This window comes from Dermochelys coriacea, chromosome 8, assembly GCF_009764565.3.
Source record: "Dermochelys coriacea isolate rDerCor1 chromosome 8, rDerCor1.pri.v4, whole genome shotgun sequence".
Lineage (NCBI taxonomy): Eukaryota > Metazoa > Chordata > Testudines > Dermochelyidae > Dermochelys > Dermochelys coriacea.
This window is the reverse complement of record NC_050075.1, coordinates 76858548-76877662: the sequence shown is the minus strand read 5'-3', so window position 1 is coordinate 76877662 and position 19115 is coordinate 76858548. Positions and strand designations below refer to the sequence as shown.

Below are 19115 nucleotides of genomic sequence, written 5' to 3'. Positions count from 1 at the left end.
CTCTCCCTCCAGTTGCAAGATCATTTACCCCAGATAACAATGTGATGTGTTTGGTGTAGGACAACAGTTTGAAAGACCCTGAATAAAAGTGATAGGGAAAGTTTTACACCAAAAGTAACTTGCTGTGGCACTCTGTACCTCAAAACAGCATCCTGGAACCCCAGTATTCACCCCATCATATAATTAGGATATATTTCATACAAAGCATGCCATGTAAGATATCATATGAAAGGTCAGGATCTGTTGAAACCCATTGTTCTGTCAAAATATGTATATCATTAGTGTGCATCAAATTATGATATTTTGCTATATGGTTGTTGCTGAAATATGCTGTAAGTTTGTCATAATAAAACTACTCAATTTTCTCAACAAAGTAACAACAAAGGAGGTCATGCACACCCACGAGGGTTGTAAATGACCATTAATCGGCAGGGGAATTGTAAATAGGGGATTTACAATGCTGTAAGAGAGCTGGGCAAGCATCACACATCTGGGATTGCGCAACTCTGTGACTCAACAAAGCCCACCAGGATATGTCTGGGCTAGTGTCTTCCAGGCACATGGACTGAGGATATAAAATAGGGGACAGTGGTATTATGTTTTGGCCTTTCTCCTCCCCCACCGATGCTGGAAGCAACAAGAACGCAGGGAAGACAAAGACTTGAACTGAGGAGACTGGTCCCAGGCTTAAACAGGAAGCCTTTGTGTTAAGAACTGTAACTTACCTGCAACATCCGGTGGGATGAGAAAAACTGAGAGAGAAAACTTGATCCAAATACTTCCTAGTCTAATACGGTTTCAGATTTAGCCTGTGCACTTACCTTTTCTTAGGCATAAAAGGTCAGAGATAATTACCAATCACTTATAATCACTCAAAATCTATCTTTTTTTAATTAATAAATCTGCTTTATATTTTACCTAAAATAGTGCGTTTTGCTTGAAGTGCTTGGAAAATCTCAGCTCACTTTACAAAGGCTAGGGTGGGTCCTCTCTAAATTGAGGGAGGAGCAGACTGGGTAATAAGCTTACACTGGTCAGGCTTCTGACCAGGGCAAGATGATAGAGTTCTGGGGTCAAGGCTGTGGGCTTGGGAGATTTGCTGGTGCCTTACTTTATGTGATTTGGCTCTGGGAGCATTTATGCAACCTAACTGGGTGTGGGGCTCCACATGCTGTTGTACTTAGTGATAACAGCACCTGAAGGGGTTTGTTGCTTGTCACTAGTAAAGCATTGTGAGAGACAGCCCAGGCTAGAGAGTTAAGGGGGTACAGAGGTATCCCAGTTCCAGGCTGTACCCCGGGAATCCCATCACACTTGCAAAGGGAAAAACCTGTGGTTTTATTTGGTGGCTTCATGATATATAAAAAAGGGTCTTTTGGGTGGGAGGGGTGGCAGGAGAAGGGAGATGTGAGGCGTGGAAAGGTTCTATTTATTTTATCTAATGTAGACGTTCTTATCTTCCTTCTTGCTGTAGGAATCCTTGGAGGACTGGAGAACTAGTGAGCTTATACCATTACAACTTGGTCAATACTAGAGATATTATACCAGTTGAAGCCCCCTGTACATTTATAGAACACTTTGCATCAACCCAAACACTTCAAACAGCCTATGCAGTGTTTTAATAATCAGAAGAGTTATCTTGTCAGCGAGTGTAATAACTGGTTAAACGACTGGTTCAGTCTGAGTTGGCTTCGGACCCAGTGTGGCTGAAAACAAACTGAAATGGTTCAACTAGTCCTCTCACGCCCACCTGTTTTACTTAACTTCTCAGAAACATTTGAGAGAAAAGGTCCCTTTGTTAAGATTAAACTGCACCCTTCCTTAAACTGAAGGCTGAGGAAATCTCACACTTGACCTCCATTCATACAAGGACAACTTACTGATCTTATGCCTCTATTCCATGTGGAACGTATGGCCTTCACTACCGCCTTCCATCTTTGGTGGTCTCTTGCTTCAGTTTCCAAATTGTCCTTGGTCTATCCCATTTCCCCTTGCCCTGGGGATTCCAGTCCAACACCTGTCTTATGTTATTTTATTTGTTCCATAATGTCCTGTACTGTCAGTTTCTGTTTCATCCTCTTGCAGAGTTCTTCATCTCTGGATTTTTTTCTGTCCATCTGACATTGAGGATTTGTCTAAGGCAGCTGTTTATAAAAACTTGGAGTTTAAATGGTAAGGTCTTGATAAGTCTCCACGTTTCCGTGCCATATAATAAGGTAAACTTTACAAGGCATTAAATATTTGAAGTTTAGTTCAGAGGACAAGGTTTCTGTTTCTCCATATTGGTGTTAGGGTTAAAAAGACGTCTGGTTTTTGTTGTTCTGGCTTTAATACCTTCATCTCTTCCACCTGTTTTGCTTATGATGCTGCCAAGATGTGAAGTGTAGGACCTCTTTAATGTCAATCCCAGAGAGTGTGATTGGCTTTCTTGTTGTATGGGTTTAGTTTTCTTGGTGTTGACTTTCAGCCCTACTAACTGTGCATATATCTGGAGATGATTTGTTTTAGCTTGTATATCTCTGTGGGTATAGGACAGCAGGTTGATGCCATCTGCAAAATTGAGGTCTTGTAGCTTCTGTGTAAAAGTTATTCCTAAGGCTATGTTTTAGTCATGGGTATTTTTAGTAAAAGTCATGGACAGGTCATGAGCCATGAATTTTTGTTTACTGCCTAACCCTAACTAAAACCTGGGTGGGGGGACCTGGGTGCTCAGGGCGGGTGTGGTCTAGGAGTGTTGCAGATGGTGGGGGAGGTGGCTTGGAACCCCGCTGGTGCTGGGCGGGGGAGGCATTGGCGGGGCTGGCAGGGGCTCCCTACCTGGTTCCGTGGGTCCCTGCAGCTCCTAGGTGGTGGAGGGTCAGGGGCTCAGTGCTCTGCTCCCACCAGAAGTCCCGGCTGCACGGCTCCCATTGGCCAGGAGGTGCAGGACCATGCCAGTGGGAACTGGGGAGCTCCCCACCCCAAGGTAAGTGCCCCCCCACAACTCCCTGCCCCTAGCCCTGAGCCCCCTCCCACACACCCAAATTGCTGCTGCTGGCCCAGGGGCTGACAAGCTTGGGCAGTCCCTGTGCCAGCACCAGCCACTGCAGAAGTCATAGAGGTCACGGAAAGTCACGGAATCTGTGACCTCTATGACAGACTTGCAGCCTTAGTTATACCCTTTCGTTGTTCTGTGGTCTTTCTAAATACTCAGTCAATAGGAAGGTCATGGGCGACATACACCCTTGTCTGATGCAGGTAATTATGTGGAATGGCTTGGTCAATTTGTTGCTATGTGGTCAATTTGTTGCTATGTATTAGTTGACATGTCATATTTTCATAGAAGTTCTGGATAATATTCACAAATTTCTGCAGCATTTCATAATGGCATAGCAAATTCCATAAGGCTATTCTATCTGCTGTGTCAAAGGCTTTTGGAAATCTATGAAATTCATGTATATCAGAGACTGCCATTGGATTGATGGTACTGTGATGATACACAAGGTTATAATTTGATCTGTGCATGATTTCTCCTGCCTGAACCCTGCCTGTTTTGCCATAGCCTTGAATCTACTGCGTTCCTTAGTCTGCCTAAGATAATGCATGTGAATATATTAAAGTTGGATGCCTCTCTAGTTTTTTGCACTGGCTGAGTTCTCCTTTCTTTGGTATCTTCACTATATGACCTTTCCCCACTCATTTAGTATTTTTTCTTCTTTTCATGTCTTTTGTGAGAGGCCCTGTCAAAATGTCTACTTTGTTCTTCAAGTCATTAAGGATCTCCATTGGGATGTTGTCCAAATCTGGTGCCTTTCCATTTTTAACCAATTAACTTCCCTCTCTACTTCTACGTCTGCTTCTAGTGGTCAGTACTAGTTCGGCATCTAGAGCTTCTCCATCCTCTATGTCTAGGGGGTTGACTAAAGTACTGCCTCCATATATTTAAGTTTTTGTTATTTTCATTGTTACATTACCTTCACTGCCTTGGATACTTGGTGTTTGTTCTCCCTGACAGCTGTCTAGTGATGTTAGACAGGGTCTTCATATCATTTATGCTGTGGCAACCTGTGAATCTGTTGCCATTTTGCCTATACAATTTGTTTCTGTTTCCTGGCACTCTTTTTGATCTCTTTGTTCTTTGTGGCATATTCCTCCTGGAGTCACTGTTTGTGTTCTTGTTCTTGCTTGAATTAATTTCAGTTTAATTCTCCATCTTCTATCTTCTGCCATGTATCCTCAGACAACCATTCATTTTGGTGTTTCTTCATGAAGCACCGCACTTCTTTGCAGGTTTTGGTGACAGTTTCCTTTACATGTTTCCATTTGCCTTCTGCTGTCCCCCCTTCCCCCCGAACCTCTGCCCTATCCAACAGCCCCCTGTTCCCAGTCCCCTTGGAACACTAACAAGACTGTTTTTCACAAAAAGAAAAGCAGTACTTGTGGCACCTTAGAGACTAACAAATTTATTAGAGCATAAGCTTTCGTGAGCTACAGCTCACTTCATCGGATGCATGAAGTGAGCTGTAGCTCACGAAAGCTTATGCTCTAATAAATTTGTTAGTCTCTAAGGTACCACAAGTACTGCTTTTCTTTTTGCGAATACAGACTAACACAGCTGCTACTCTGAAGACTGTTTTTGTTTTCCTTTTCTGACTCAGTTCTCCAAAATTCCTAAACTATATTTAATCAAACTTTCAAAAAATTCAACCTGAGGCACAGATGAGGAAGGAAAATTTCAGATCCAGAAGTTACTGTTTGACAACATTAGAACCTACTAAAAACAGAAGGTTGCTATGGAAGTTGTTAGGAAACCTTATTAATAGGCATTGCTATGTGTGCTGCATTTCATTAAATAACCCAGATTTTGTGTTTGTGTGTCTTTTCTACTCCACAACAGACAGCTGTAGAGTGAGGGATAGTATCTTAATGTACACATGATAGGGGCTTTATGGCTCTCTGAACTGGATTAGAGAACATTGTGGTAAAAGTGCCTGCACCATGTTTATCCTACAGTTTACAACATTGGTAACACTGGTGCAGAAACCCTAATTTTCCTTTGTAGATGCACCCTGAAAGGCCCTGTCTACTCTAGAGCATTTGACATTATCATCCCAATAGCAACATTGCATAACATTTGCTTGCAGTAGTGTAAAAGCAATTATGCTGACATTGCAATAAGCAAAACTAAGCCCTATTGCATCCTGCCCTGGGGCTTTCTGCACATTTGATTTGCCTGTGTGGACATGAAATGCAAGCTCTGTGGTAGCACTGGGACTCATTGCAGCATTGCAACTCTACAATCCTTCTGCTTGCCCTTCAGTGGTATTTAAAAGTTGCAACAACTGTCAAGCCTACGGTATGGTGGCGTGAGAGCAGTTGGCCTGGTTCTTGGTAGATATATATGCTGGTTGGTCCCCTACTTCTCCAACTCTTCCTTGACACCCCAATCTTCCTTGACACCCCAAATTTTACCCAAACAAGAACATAAAAGAATGCAATAAAACTAAATTAATAAGTACTGAATTAATGAACACTAAGCATAAACTCAAGCTCCTTAGTTTCTCAGGCTCACCACCCATAGGTGTTAGGGTTATCAGAATCTGTGACTCCAGGCCCACAATTGATCCAGCAGAGTTTGAGGAGAGACTGGTGACTCTCTGCCCTGACATCTGCGAGTCTGAGAGTGTAGCTGTAGCAGGGCATAGTACCTACCCTTCGTGACTCAGGTGGCTATCTACATGCCTCACAGAACCAGCCAAAGAATCCAATAGGACATGCCAAAAACTCTGAACAGGTGCAAATGTCACACTAAAACCATAGACCAGTGGTTCCCAAACTTGTCGGCATCACGCCCCCAGATTCTTGTCCCCTGACTGCCCCCTCCCGTCACCTCCGGCCCTAATGCCCCCCTGGGATCCCACTCCCTATCCAACCCCCCCCCGCTCCTTGTCCCCTGACCACCCCCTCCGGGACCCCACCCCCTATCCAGCCCCCCCTGCTTCCTGTCTCCTGACTTCCCTGACCCCATCCACACCTCTGCCCCCTGACAGGCCCCCTGGGACTTCCATGCCTATCCAACCCCCCCTGCTCCCTGTTTCCTGACCGCTCCCCCCCAAGAACCTCTGCCCCATCCAACCGCTCCCTGTCTCCTGACTGCCCCCCTGGGACCTCCTGCCCCTTATCCAACCCTGCCCCCCTGCTCCCCACCGCCTTACCAGGCCGCTCAGAGCGGCAGGACTGGCTTATTGGAAAGCCTGGGAGGTGGGCGGGAGCAAGTCGCGCTGCCCGCACTGCAGCGTGGCTGCAGTGGAGGGTGGACAGGAGAGGAGGGACGGGGGCTAGCCTCCCCGGCAGGGAGCTCAAGGGCCGGGCAGCCTCGCGCCTCCCTTGGAATTTCTTCATGTTCCCCCCCTCCAGTTTGGGAACCAATGCCATAGACCCTATGCATCTGCTCCAAGAAGTTGTGCTAGGGATTGTGGGAGAGGTGCAACAACACACTGGCCTAGCAACATTTGCCAGAATTGTTGTGTGTGGAGGCAGAGCACCTGGAATAGGCTAGCTAGTGTATAGTATGTATGCTGCACCTTTGTAACAAAGTCACAGTGGCGCAAGTCGCAGTTCTGAAAAGGGAGGAGTGTTGATTTTGAGACATGAAGAATATATGAGGCAAAAAGGTTCCTACAACACTTGGTGCAAGAGAAATTTTATTTGTTAAATGAGTTTCTCAGTTCATCGATACATCCTAATATACTGCTGCTTGCATGATGGTTTGCAATGCATCTGACCTGGACTGTGTACTTAATTAATTAGTTCACCTGTTAAACAGTGGTAATATGTTTTGTTTAGTAGAGGCTTTTAAAAGAAAAAATAATTAAAAAGTAAGTCACAAGTTAAGGACATTTAGTTAATTGACCAATCCCAAATATAAACTGTATTCATAGTTCTTGGCATTCTTGTCTGCCCACAGGAGTCCCAAGAACTGAAAAAGATCATAGAACAATACAGGAAAAAGTGTTGCTGCTTTCATTCTTCATTTGGGGAAAATACAATGAACTAAGTAATGACATGCATGCATTAGAAGACAGCATGACTGCTGAGATGTAGAAGTGATCTATGTGCTTCTACCAAGGAGCACATTGCTGAGATTTTGAATTTGTGCTTTAAAGCAATCCATGCAATAAAAACTAACCAAAAAAGAAAAAGAAAAACATAGACCCATTGCAGTTTTTTTGTATACAAATGATTAAAGTCAGTTTGTTACCTTAAATTGGTATTACAGGGTTGTGATAGTGCAATAATTTCATAATTTCCTATCCTATAATTTATTCTGTATAATCTTAATGTACTAAACTCCTATGTTCATTTCACTTGTAGCGTATTGTGAGCTATAGTTACAGATTATGAAAATGTTAGCCCCCAGTTAGCTCTTGCTTGAGCTTTGTGTCTCAGTTAAATTGAATGTTTCAATGATTATTTTTTTAACAATGTTGACAGTTACTGCTTTATTGTGTCAGTATTTAGAAATGCTGAGTGCCTTATTCCAAAGGGTTTATTACCTGTCCTAATTCTTGTGGAATGGCAAAGCAGAGTGTATGTAAAGCCCTGTTTTACTGCTCCTGGAAAAGGTGTTTGAACTGTGGGACTAATTTCAATAGTGTCTGGGCAATAGTGATATTAATGTGTCATTGTGACACTAAACACCCCTGTATTCACACCTTACAGTACAAAATATATCTTTTGGGGTGGCATTTGAAAACTAATAGCTCACTGATCATTAATATTCTTTTGTGATGTATGTATGTAGTGGGTATTTCTAGAGCCCTGCGTGGATACAACATTTGTATCCTCATCTGATCTGTGATCCGCAAACATGGTCCACAGATATAAAGCGGATATCTGCAGATTTGCAGGGCTCTAAATATAAAATTTGGATCCGCATCCCTCTGTAGTCCTCAAACATGGTCCGTAGATATAAAGCAGGGATATCCGCAGATTTGCAGGGCTCTAGGTATTAAAAGTTATGGATATATGCTAGAATTTTGACTAAAGTATGTTTAAAGCAGGCATGTCAGGGGAAGTTAGTAAACACAACTGCCTTAGACAAAGGAATGTGGATTTGATTCTCTGACCAGTCTGATCTTCAGGCAAAGTCAATGAAAGTCCATACAGGAGTGCTGGAACAATTTGTATAGTGGGGGTGCTGAGAGCCATTGAACCAAACTGTAAACCCTGTATATCAGAGGTGGGCAAACTACAGCCCGCGGGCCACATCCGGTCCGCAGGCCTCTCCTGCCTGGCCCCTGAGCTCCTGGCCTGGGAGGCTCACCCCCGGCCCCCCTTCCACTGTTCCCCCTCCCCTGCAGCCTCAGCGTGCCATGCTGCCGGTGTCATGTATTAAACTGCTCCGCGTAGGAATGTGCTACTGGTAGCAGTTATGGAGAGCAAATATACACTACACTGACGCAACGCTCTGGATGGCTGGGCAATGCTCTGGGCGGTGTGGCTGTAGTGCCACCAAACACCGGTGCTCTGTGCTGCGCGGTAAGGGGGCAGGGAGCGGGGGGGTTGGTAGAGGGCAGAGGAGTTCAGAGTGGTGGTCAGGGGGCAGGGGTGTGGATGGGGTCGGGGCTGTCAGAGGGTGGGGAACGGGGGGGTTGAATGGGGGTAGGGGTCCCCGGTGGGGCATTCAGGAAGGAGGGGGGGTTGGATGAGGCAGTGCGGGGCAGTCAGGGGCAGGGGTTCTGGGGTCAGTTAGGGGACACGGAACCGGGGTGGGGGGTTGGATGGGGCAGGAGTCCCGGGGGGTGACCGTCAGGGGGCGAGAAGCAAAGGGGGGCGGATAGGGGGCAGGGGCACAGCCTAGGACAGCTTTCCCTAACTGGCCCTCCATACAATTTCTGAAACCCGATGTGGCCTCAGGCCAAAAAGTTTGCCCGCCCCTGCTGTATATGATGGAAACCACTTCAGGCCAGGAGGTGCAGTAGCACCCAGCACTGCTAGTTCGGACACCTATCAGTCCATATTTACATATAAGCAACAAACAGCAAGACTATCAAGACAGCAGTGGGAGGAGAGGGCAGGAAACAATTTGAAAGCTAACGTGGGGGAAGGAAGAGCATGGAGCTTCCAGACTCTGTGTGGCCTTTCTCACAGCTTGAATAAACTTTAATTTGAGAAGTAACCCTCAGAAGAACCCATATCAAGGGTTTACTGGTCTGTAAAGACAAGGGACTGAACATCAAGTGATACACAACTGAATCAACTGATTGAATATAATAGTACTGTATTATAAAAGTGTATATAGAGTGAGTGACTTGCATGCTTGTACCCTGGATGTGAGCATCCCAGGTTGGGAAGTAGAGCAGCTAAAAAGTGTGAGGGACCCAGGGTTACAGGGCAGATGATGACTCAACCCCTCCTGGTGTGGATTGCACCCCAAACCTCATCACAGTGGTCTATGCCAGAGTAAAAGGGTGTTCAGGTTCTTATGGCTGAACCTTTTCTGAAAGGGGATCAGATGCTGAGACCCTACATAAAGTGTCAGATTTTTGCTTTGTTTTTTCCTGCTGACTCCTCCTGGAAGCCAGTCCAGCTTGAACCTAGAAGTATAAAAGTGTTTAAATGTCTCTGGAGCTGGACTGGGACTCCCACCAGGTCACAGACACAAAATACATACTAGTTGTAGAGTCCAAAAGTCACCCTTCTTGTGGCCTGATTTTATTAACAAAGGTAATTCTAAAGGAAATATTGGATAACTGCAGCCTAAAGCCTTTTCCCCAGGCTTAGCTGCTCCTAGTGTTCCTACTCTGCGGACCAGCTTGTCCCAGAATCAAGTTCCCTTTCTGAAGGGTATTCCCACCTCTTTTCTAGGCAGGGTGGAGTTTAAGGAGTCATGCCTGCCCCAGTGAATAAACAGTAATTAATCTGCAGCATTCCAACACTTGCTGGCAGGGATGGGGCAGTAAGAGAATCCTGCCTCTCTGAAAAAGAGGAAATAGGGTCAGGAACAGAGGTCACTATAGAAACAACCTTAAGCACTGCCAAGTTTGAGAGAAGGCTTAGATTTGGGTTTATGTCCTGTTGTTGTGTAGTTTAACAGTAAACTCAAACCAAAGAACAGGAGTAATTTGGAAGGTATCCAGAGTGTTTGGAGCAGGGTGGGAACTCAACATGGCTGTTGCTGAACTGGATCAGACCAGTGATCCACCTTAGCCATTGTCCTATTTCAGAGGAAGGTTAAAGAAACCCTGCAGTGGACAGTTACAGAATAACTTGGACAGAAGGGGAAATTCCTAATTCTCTGCTGTCAATTAGTGGTTGTCATATGTTCTGAAGCGTGTGGGAAGAAGAGGTTATATCCCTTCCTAGAATTAAAAAATAAATAAATAAACAGACATTTTTTTCTTAATCTGATTGTTACAGTTGAAACTTCTTCCATTATCCATATCAGTTTGTTTACACTGTTCCTGATAAGCTTTTGGAACACTACATCGCTTTAATTTTGATTTCTAATAAATTATATTGAAAAAATATTAATCCTGGTTCTCTTTTCAAATCACAACCAAGTGTAACCAGCGAATCATTAGGAAGACTTAGTTTTGTGTGACTGGAAACTGGCTTTCATCATGAGAGCCTGATCATCAAGTGAGTCAGTTTATTCACTGTAGGCAGTAAAGAGTTTTTATTAGTTAAACAAAAATTGCATTATTTGCTTTTATTTGTATGAATGTGATTCCACTGCCTAATCCTCCTGGACTTTATCTTCATTAAAGTGTTGTGATTTTTTTAAAGCCACTTGATTACTCATATTTGCTCTTTGTATGTAAACATTCCCATCTTCTCACTTTAGTGATCAAAATGAGTCTTTACTGTTGCCTCTGCAGAGTCAACACAGTTAAGAGCTGGATTCCGTTTTCTTGCATTGTCAGCAAATCTGTTTATTAAGTTCCAATCAGTTATACCTGTGCAAGTCCCAAGCAAGATGAAATTGCACAGGTGTCAGTTGAGAGTCTGGTTAGCCAATGACCCTTTATTATTGTTAAAGATGCATAAAGAAAGCACCCAGCTTGACTTTCAGATCCCAGGGAGAGTTTAAAGGACTGGCAGTTAGAAAAAAAAAATTTACTTATAAATTACGCATGTATATGGAAATAATGAAACACAATAAAATGGGGAAATTCCATTGTTACTTTTACCAAGTTATGTTGTGAGTAGAACTTCACAGTAAGAAACACCACTTAAATCATTACCCAGATAAAGACTTGGATAAATAATCTCACTAGATCTTGATCATACAAAACAGTTTGGTGTCTTTATTTTCGAGTAAATAAGATAGTGGTGATGTAACTAGGCATTGGGTAGTGTAGAATTAGATCAGTGTTGCTGTCTTGCTCTCCTGAGTCTAGAAATTATACCAGGTATTGCTTGCTGAGGTTTGATAAATCTGCTGCTATAAAAATTTTGAGTCATAATTTGGTGTACAAGTTCTCTGCCACAGAGAGAGGAGCTGTTGCAAAATTTTAGTTGATCAGACTATTTTGTCATTGTTTTGGTTTGTCTTGCTAGAGCATGACAAACTTCTAAAATGAAGGTCTATAGGAATTTAATCATGTATAAAAGCTTTGTGTACTCACATTTGCAAGCACTAGTTCAAATTGTGCATCCGTGCTAACTGTAATATAAGAAAGTAATTGATGTATTGGTTAGCTGTCTTAATATGAATTCTAGATTAGCTCCATACGAAAATGGTGACAGTCTAATTTATAAGTAAATCGATGTATCTTAGATTGAAATAGGATGTTATATTTGACATAGGTTGATACTTTGTATCCATCCCCCTCCCCCCCCTTTTTTTTGGCACAGGGGGAGGGGGAGGTGTCAAAAGCTTGGCATAATTTTCAAATTAATTTTGCTGTAGCTTCCAGGGTTGCTACTCTTAGAATCACAGCGTGCCTTTGATAGTCCATCTTGTTCCGAGGGGAGGTGAGGGTGGGAAGGGAGCCCTGTGTCAGGACTATACCTGGTATAGCTACACTAGCCGGTGCATTGGGGGGTTGGAGTAAGGCTCTTCCCACTTGTAGAGGAGGGAAACATAGCAGCCCAGAAGAGGTTTCTCTCTTTCCTACACTGTTACCTAGGATGTAGGTAGCTGGTGCAAGCAAGTTAAGGGGTCAGAGAAAAGCCACAAGAATGATTTAAGATTTGGGAAAACATGCCATATAGTGATAATCTCCAGGAGCAAAATCTGTTTAGTTTAACAAAGAAAAAGTGAAGGTATGACTTGATCACTGTCTGTAATGATACCTACTTGGGGAGCAAAAGTTTGATAACTTCAGTCTTACAAACAAAGGTATAAAAAGATCCAGTGGCTGGAAATGGAAGCTAAACTAATTCTGACCAGAAATAAGGTGCAAGTCTTTAATAGTGAGGGCAATTAACAATTGGAACAATTTACCAAGTGTTGTAGTGGATTCTCCATCACTAGAAATTTTAAAATGAAGATGTTTTTCTAAAAGAGATGCTCTTGTTCAAAGAGAAACTAATTCAATGAAGTCCTATGGCCTGTGTTATGCAGAAGATTAGCCTAGATGATCTGGCCTTATAATCTATTAACTTTATGCCCCTTATTCATCTGCATTCACGTCTGAGACAGGCAACAATTTGGCCCAAAATAAATTCAGATACAGAAACATGACTAAAATAACATTAAAGAAAAAAAGGAAAATTCAAGTGAAGGCTAAGTCTCAGATCTTAACATTGTCCTGTTGTGTTAGCCCACAAATACATTTGAGCATAAGATCTCATCTCTTTCTGAAGCCCTTCTCAATACCTATAGTTGATGGCAGAATAAGAGCTGTGGCAGTGAAATTTGTGGCATTTTATCGATGTACTTTGTCAAGACTTAAACATTTATGTATCTTATTTCCCTTTAAAAATTTGAGCATGTTGGCAAAATGACACTCCATGGGAGACAAAGCTAGAAAATAGGTTCTAAAGAAAGTGACCTTTCTTGTCCCAGTTGTTCAGATATTGCTGCATTATCATCTCATGTCTATTATTTTTTAACTTGGAGAGTATAAAGAAAGTAGAAACACTTTTGGTAGTCTTACTTTAGCTTGTTTTTATATATGAAAATTATATTTCTTTTGGTTACATGTTGAAACAAAAACATGATTTAATTTGTTTTCCTCCAAAGAGAGGGACAGATCTTCTTTATGTTGCTGGAGAAGTTGGGAAGCTATTATTCTGCTGTCTTAAATGGTGTGGAAAGGACTTGCAGGAACAAATTCAAATGGAAAACATGTTATTGCATGAGTGGGGCATGGAAGCACCTGGGGAAAAGGTAAATGTTCTGTCTCTGAGTTGATTCTTTGCCTGGCTAACTAAATCAACTCCATATTGGTTGTAAAATCCAGACAATGAAATGGAGCAATAGTAGGTACCTCTGACTATGCCTGTTGGAAAGTTTTTTTAGTGCATCAAGTTAGGGCTCTGATAATCATGACTCTAGCAATAAGAATCTGGAACAAGTCTAGCAGTGCCACTGGGGAAGTTCTACAGGCATGACTTTCCTATTTTTCAGTCACTGCTGAGTAGAGCATCAAACTGGGTTTAATGTTAAGGGGAATGAGAGTCTGGAAGTGAGATTAAATAAGATTTCTTCTCCATGCATCCATGTGTCTAATTTCTTCATGGTCTGAACTAAAGCAAATATTTAGAATGCTTCATTAACTCTGTTAAAACAAACTTGACTAGAAAAGGTAGTTATAAAGAAGGTAGAGTTTGTTTGTTTCCACGTGCCTTATTTTTGAGATAGTATCATTCTAAAAGCAGTGGAAAGAATGTGGCTAAGCATATAGGAATGTTGTACTGTAAAGGGATTTACAAAGACACTTTGCTAACCCTTTTCAAAGTTGACTGCCTAAAGAAAGGATGAATTAGAGTGATTAAGCATGCAATATGTTATCCCAGAGCTTTTTTCTGTTGTAGTCTGTGATAAATCCTCTCTGTCTTTTTGTCTTGAACAGCAGCAAACAGCAGCAATGCCTAACAAATGATCATTTTTAGATTGTTAGAACTCTAGAGCAGGAATTGTCTGGTTTGTGCCGCACCCATCATAATAAAGCCATAATCCCAATTAGGGCCTTTGGGTGAAACCGTAATATAAAGATTTACTGCTGCCACTACTGACTTCAACTTTGGATCCCACTGAATCGGAAAGTTGGAAAATCACTGAGGAAAATACTCTGAATGCTAATGTTACTTCTGTAGTATACGATCACCATTACCTGTGTTCTGATTGGTTCATTTGCCAGCACCAATTGTGGTGTGATGGCCCTTGTGAAACTTATTGGCAGGGATAAGGGAGTTGCTTTTTAAAGCAGGGTTTAGTTAGCAAGGAGGCTACAGACCTAGAAGAGAACAAGTCTGTCAGAGCAGTTTTCTTCGTGTTGTTTTACTTCATCATTTTGTGCAGGTTTTTAAAGAAGTATATCATAAAACACAGTTAATGGTCTGTGCATGTCAGCAGAATCCCAAGATAAAAATACAGTCTCTAGGCGTATGTATAGTGTGGGTGTATTCTATTTATTCATGAGTACTGAGAATAAAGCACACCTAGTGCATCCAACTGTTATTGTGCTGGGTCAATGTCTGCTAGAAAGAACATGTTGTTATATTTGTAAGAGAATAAATCTACTAAGTTTAAAAAACAGCTTCCCCCCCCCAAAAGAAGTCCGGATTCAGAGGGTCCTTGGGCAATAAAACCAGTGGTATTCAGTAGAGTGTGTGGGGAGGGGCAACAGTGATCTGCACCCACTGCTTGACATAGGCCATGATCTGGATGGCTTCCTTGTATGATAAGGGCAGGCAGGGATGAGATCAGAGGTATCTGCTACTGACTGGATCTTTCAGTCTCTGCATGCATACACACACATGTTTTGAATAGAGGAGAGAAGTCACAAAGACTTTTCCAGCTATTGGGCTGTCATGACCACATGGGCTGAAAATAAAAGTAAATTCAGCAAACACATCAAGGATTAAGATCCTAAATATCCTAGGGGCTTCAGTGTTTTTTAGATGTCTAAAGTGATTACAAGGCGGGGAGGAGGTGAGAGTAACTTTACTCTCACCTCCTCCCCCCTTATCCTACAATTTCTTTAAATGAACTTCTGTTTTAATGGTGGAGAAACAAACGAAGGAAAATGGTGCTTATGTAGAACCACAGGCACTTCTCTAGAAACCAAAGACACATCGGTTCATGGCGAGGCAGCAGGCTCTATGTATGATGTTTACAATCTGTTGCTCTGCTCATCAAAGTGGTGACGGACAGATGGGGGGACACACCCTGCAGAAATTTCACTGTTAGAAAGAGAGAGAGAAATAGTGCATTTTGGAAATGGATGAAATATTTAAATATTGCCCGCCTCTCAACCCACATACATGGACTATAGACTGCCATAACCTTACGTGATCATATAATATGCCCAATCAGTCCAGGTTAAACGAAGAGCAATCGTATTTAGTGGTGCCTTTACTCGGGTAATTAAACAAGAAGTTGTTTTGCCATATTTTCTGTCAGTCTTGTGTACACAAATCCATTCTGTATCTTTATCAATATTACTGGTTGTGGCATACATAGGTGTTGACTCCGTGGGTGCTCCGGGGCTGGATCACCCACAGGGAAATATTGGTGGGTGCTCTGCACCCACTGGCAGCTCCCCACCCCAGCTCGCCTCCGCCTCTGCCTCCTCTCCTGAGCACGCCACATCCCCACTTCTCCTCCTCCCTCCCAGCGCTTGCTGCCACGAAACTGCTGTTTTGTGGCGGCAAGCGCTGGGAGGGAGGAGGAGAAGCGGGGACATGGCGCGCTCAGGGAAGAGGCGGGGGTGAAGATTTGGGGAAGGAGTCCAATGGGGCAGGGAGGGGGCGGAGTTGGGGTGGGGACTTTGGGGAAGGGGTTGGAATGGAGGTGGGGCAGGGGTGGAGTCGGGGCGGGGCCGCAGGGGGTCGAGCACCCACTGGCGCCGGGAAGAGTTGGCACCTGTGCTGGCATATCTTAAAAATTCTCTGGAATGGGATGTGAACTTTGGGTATATCTGCACTGCACTCTCCTTATGGTGGCCTGTTGCATACATATCCTGCACGTCCCCCTAGCACAGGCATAAATAGTAATGTAAATGGTCTTACCAGAGGTAAACATGCACCTGAATCTTTATGGACTCTTCACAGCTCTCTGCACACCCAAGCAGGTCTTCTCCTGTCTACACTGCTATTTTTAGCAAGGTGGTGTCCCACTGGCTCCCACACTAGAGCTTTTCACTGCCGCGTGTACCTACACACTGTAGTGTGGATGCAGCCTGCTTTTCACTGTGGCTATGAATACCCTACATGCCACTGTCAGTGATGTGCAGTGTAGATGTACTCTGTCTATCCACAATCTCAATATAGTCTAATTATAGATAGTGTCAAGTTACTAATTACTGCATAAGAAACACATGTCACTTGTGATGCTGTCATTTTACCTGAAATCAATGCTACTTCTATTGTCTCTGCTGAGATCTTTTTCTCATGTAAAATGTGAGTTAATCTAGTACTTATGTAAATGAGGGACATTTTAGCACTAGTCTGAAGCTGTTTGTGCATAGCTCTGGTGCACTGCAGCACCAAGTACTGTTCTTGTGTAGGTTGTGCGATGGTCCCTGAGATCTCCCTGACACACTTTAGGAAGGTAGCAAGCCAGTCCCTGGTATCAAAAAGGTTGAGAAACACTATTCTAGGATACTTATTTGGTAGACACTAAAAACTGTGCCAGTTCGATCATTGTGAATGTTTCATATTGTGCATGAGCAGGAATTAGAATCAGTCCATCAAATTTGTTTCCTGGTGACTGAAGCTAGCATTTAATTCCAGATATGCAGAGGTGAAAGGTCAATACACAAGATCATTGTGTGTCTTAGTTCCATGAACAATATCTCTTAATTTTGTGTGTCCTCCTTTCCTAGCTGGTGAGGCATGTATGGCTTTTAAAACACTGACTCTAAGCTCCTACTTAGATTATAAGCTTTTTGGGGCAAGGACCAGCTTTTGTTCTATGCTTGTACAGCACAATAGGGGCCTATGACTGGAGTTCTAGGTGCTATCATAATTAATAACATTTAGCAAAGCAATGGGAGTCTGCAGTAAAGACAGTGTTAATGCTGTGGATACATACCATATGAGTTATAACAACTATAACAGAAAATGCTTTCTGCTCCCTCCCCTCTCTATTCTTTATTACCCTCTCTTGATTAGCTGTTGGGGTTGTGCATGCATGGGAATAGTGAACACTGACTAGTATGAAACTACTATTGAGAATCCTGTTAATGAACCTGAATCTCTACCTTTTCCTTTGTTCTTCATGACCTCATTTATTGGCTTCCTGCAGCTCTACCATTGTGACCTCTGCTTAGGCTTTCAGCTCCCTTATACTCCTGTTCTTCAAAGCTTCTGCTTTCTTCCTACTTTGAGATTCCTATTCCCCACCCACCACTGCCTTGGCACCTTTTATGACCCAACTGGGGATAGGAGGGGATACAGAGGCATGTGTGCACATAGCAATTGCAATTGGAATACTATTTGAAACCCTGTCTCATGTACCTCTGGTTGTACAGCTCTCCCCATGTGAAGGGGTCACTCTTTCAGATGTATGCTGCCCATCTGGCCTGACATTCCATTGATTTGCTGCTGCGACTGGGGAGAAGGCAGAGACAATGACAGTTAGACCAGCAGAAAGGGACCTTAGTGTAACTGAGAATCAGGCTCATAGGCGCTCTCTGAATTGTTGTTCATAAATCAAAAGAAAACTGTTAAATAGTTTAACCCTAATGGGCCAAAACCTGAGAGGTGCTGAGCACCTGCAGCTCCCCTTGAAGCCTGTTTTGGACCAGATGAATAGAAATGTTAGGAAACTTTTTTTTGGGGGGGGGGCTGTAACATTCCCCTCTGGTGTGAGAGATAATTTTACTGCTCTAAGCATAAGCAACACTGATTAGACCACATATCTGTATATGGTCGATTTATATCTCAATACTTTAAAGCAATATTAATTAAATGGGTGGTATGCAGGGATTATAGAAGGTAAACAGTAAAATAGCAGGATTGAAAGTTAAGTTACAAAGTGTTACATAACCAGAAAAAGTCTAGTTTTGAAGGACTGAAAACTTTTGAGGGGGAGAAGAGAGAGGTTTTATAGGATTTTTTTAAGAAAAATATTGAGCTTTGACATTGTTTATAAAACAGGAATCCCATTTTTGACACAAAGCTAATGAAGCACAAAGTTTACATACCCAACGTATATAAGGAATAGTAGACGAGGGTGGGTTAGTTGATAGTCATTTATTGCACACTATCAGCATGCTCAGTGCTGTATGGAAAGAGGAAGATAATGGCTTTGAGGTGTTTATGTACAGTCTAATTCAGACAGAAGATATTTTTCAGACCCAGGGATATGCTGTGAGAAGATCCAGCCCTATAGCTGTGCAGTTATCTTTTGATTCACTTAATGGGTTCTGATTAATTAGCATGATTCTTTGTCTCTTCAGGTACAAGCTGTAAATATGGCATAGGGCAATAGTGTAATTTCTTTCTTTTTTAAGGCTAGAGTGAAACTGTCATTCCTAATTTTTTTATTTCTCTTTGTTTGGAATTTCTCCTTCAACTTTCCTGAACCAATATTTTCCTTGTCCATTCGGCCCCAGTTGTTTTTCTAAATTAATATGTCATGCTTTATAATATAGCATGTCTCAGAGAAGTGCCTACCTGCTGTACACTAATTTTAGTACTGTAAAATAAATTACTTTAAAATATACTGAAATCATATGAATAACAAAATTCCATCCTTCATAAGATTACCTAGCCTAAAATGTCTAATAAATGAAAATGATAACATATTCTAAGTTAAAAGACTGAATTAAAAAAAATTAAAAGCCAATCAAACCCAAACCTTGTGAAATTTAAGTTCTAATGGCTCTTAAGGAAGATAGTTTCAAAGGCAGGAATTGTGAGTGACATCACAAGTAGCAGAAATCTCATTGCAGCTCTTTCACTCACGGCTTTGATGTGAGATGATGATGTATTCTGTCACCCAAAAAGTATCA

At 42.5% G+C, this 19115-nt stretch overlaps 1 protein-coding gene across 4 annotated transcripts in view; it reads left to right on the top strand.

The window, feature by feature from the left end:
• The window catches only part of LRRC8D (leucine rich repeat containing 8 VRAC subunit D), a 96316-nt gene that overhangs the window by 62970 nt on the left and 14231 nt on the right, over positions 1-19115 (top strand). Inside the window, exon 4 of one of the 4 annotated variants that reach the window (XR_006283177.1) lies at positions 6947-7695. The exons of the other annotated variants lie outside the window; for them this stretch is intronic. The gene's annotated coding sequence lies outside the window, so the exon portion shown is untranslated. Of the gene's footprint in view, positions 1-6946; positions 7696-19115 lie in introns of those variants that run through there. 4 annotated transcript variants of the gene reach the window in all.